Consider the following 2500-nt stretch of genomic DNA (forward strand, 5'->3'; position numbering starts at 1 on the left):
ATGCGTTGCCTTCGCCTTGGCATGCCGTGGCCTTGCCTCGCCATGCGATGCATTCCGACAAAGTGACGCGAAGCGGAAGCCTATCATGGCGTAAAAATGTCGACAAAATTTTTCGACATTTGAATAATGGGGTTTGACAAGGTTTGAAAAATTCAATACAAATGGTAGGCTTGAATGTCGACAAAGTGACGCGAAGCGGAAGCCTACCACGGCGTAAAAATGTCGACAGAATTTTTCGGACCTTGTCCTGCCATGGGCTGCGCGCAGCATGCCGGCAGCCTGTGCGCAGCGTGCGCACAGCATGTCGGCAGCGTGCGCGCTGCTGAGACTGTCGACAGAAATTTTCGAAACTTGTCCTGCCATGCGCGCGCGCAGCGTGCGCACAGCATGCCGGCAGCGTGCGCGCACCATGCCGGCAGCGTGCGCGCACCATGCCGGCAGCGTGCGCGCACCATGCCGGCAGCGTGCGCGCAGCTTGCGCGCAGCGTGCTGATTCTGTCGACAGTGAGGCTAGCGAAACTTGTCCTGCCATGGCGTGCGCGCAGCCTGTGCGCGCAGCTTGCGCATCTGTCGACAGTGAGGCTAGCGAACTTGTCCTGCCATGGCATGCGCTGTGCGCAGCCTGTGCGCAGCGTGCACGCAGCTTGCGCATCTGTCGACAGTGAGGCTAGCGAAACTTGTCCTGCCATGGCATGCGCGGCGCCTGCGCGCAGCCTGCGCGCAGCATGCGCACAACATGCGCACAGGCTGTGCGCAGCGTGCGCGGAGCTTGCGCGCAGCTTGCGCATCTGTCGACAGTGAGGCTAGCGAAACTTGTCCTGCCATGGCATGCGCGCAGCGTGCGCGCAGTCTGTGCGCAGCATGCGCGCAGCCTGTGCGCAGCGTGCGCGCAGCTTGCGCATCTGTAGACAGTGAGGCTAGCAAAACTTGTCCTGCCATGGCATGCGCGCAGTCTGCGCGCAGCATGCGCGCAGCATGTGCGCAGCATGCCGGCAGCATGGTTCCAGGTTTTTTCAAATGTCGACAGAATTTTTCAAATCTTGTCAAACCCCGTTTTTATTGAAATTTCCTCGCACAATAAGCTCCCCATAAGTAGTCTATGATTTTTAGGACCTTCTCCAACTTACAAAACTAAAAAATTCCTCCCGGATTTGTTTTAATGATTTTTTCAATTTTACGACTTCTAAAACTAATAAAAAATACTTCCCGACTTCAAAAATTTATGAAACTTTTTCCCATCATAGATTGCATGTTTCTTAGTATCCCTGCAAAAAATCACGTCCAAATACCTTGTATTGAATTATTTAGAGCCCATTATGACTCCTCGCGCATAGGTGATGTCTCTTCCTGTCAAAGGGCTAAATGCATAAAATGCTATATAGGGGGGTGTGTGTTGCCTGCATATGCATGGCAGCCCATGCCTTCCTAGCTGCAGCCCCCTTCCCCCACGCCACACCCATGTCATGTTGCCTCGATATGTTGCCTCGGTATTATGGGTTTGGTGTCGGGGTCGGGGGGCTGCCACCCATGGCGGTGGTGGCCGGAATCCGGCCGCCGCCACCACGCCGCCGCCATGGGTGAGGGAGGAAAAAAAAGGCGTGGAAAGTTGCGAAATGGGGTTGTCTAGGCTATTTTTTGGCATGGGAGAGCATGGAGTGCTAGGAACTCCTTCTCAAATGCACGGGCATGTCGACCACAACCTCATTTCGCAACAACAACCACCCGTGTGGGGTGGCGGTGGGTGGATAGTCGCGGATTGGGGCTTGCCAAGCCAATGTTTTCAAAAAATTTCATCAAAATTAAAAACAAATGTTTTGTTGCCTTCGGATTTGTGGGCGAGCGGCGTGTCGGAGTGGAGCCGGTAAAGTTTAACCTCGGTGTGCACGGTTGTTTTTAGAAACTCAATCCAATGCCGGGGACGTTGAAAGTGACGCTCTTATGAGTTGCAAACCCGCAAGATTTAAAGAACCTTTTCAAAACAATTTCAAACCAACAAGATTTAAAAACAGAAATTTTCATCAAAATGAAAAACAAATGTTTTGTTGCCTTCGGACTAGTGGGCGAGCGGCGAGTCGGAGTGGAGCCGGTAAAGTTTAACCTCGGTGTGCACGGTTGTTTTTAGAAACTCAATCCAATGCCGGGGACGTTGAAAGTGACGCTCTTATGAGTTGCAAACCCACTAGATTTAAAGAACCTTTTCAAAACAATTTCAAACCAACAAAATTAAAAACAAATGTTTCGTTGCAAACAAATTGTGGGCGAGCGGCGAGTCGGAGTGGAGCCGGTAAAGTTTAACCTCGGTGTGCACGGTTGTTTTTAGAAACTCAATCCAATACCGGGGACGTTGAAAGTGACGCTCTTATGAGTTGCAAACCCACAAGATTTTAAAAACTTTTTGAAAATGTTTCTTCTAAATGACACATTTTGATCCTTGGCAAGTGCTCAATCCGTAACTATCCAATCACCGCCACACCACACCGGTCGGGAGTGTGTGAATGGT

This window comes from Prunus avium, unplaced genomic scaffold (assembly GCF_965620075.1).
Source record: "Prunus avium unplaced genomic scaffold, drPruAviu1.hap1.1 HAP1_SCAFFOLD_65, whole genome shotgun sequence".
In the NCBI taxonomy this organism is placed as follows: Eukaryota; Viridiplantae; Streptophyta; class Magnoliopsida; order Rosales; family Rosaceae; genus Prunus; species Prunus avium.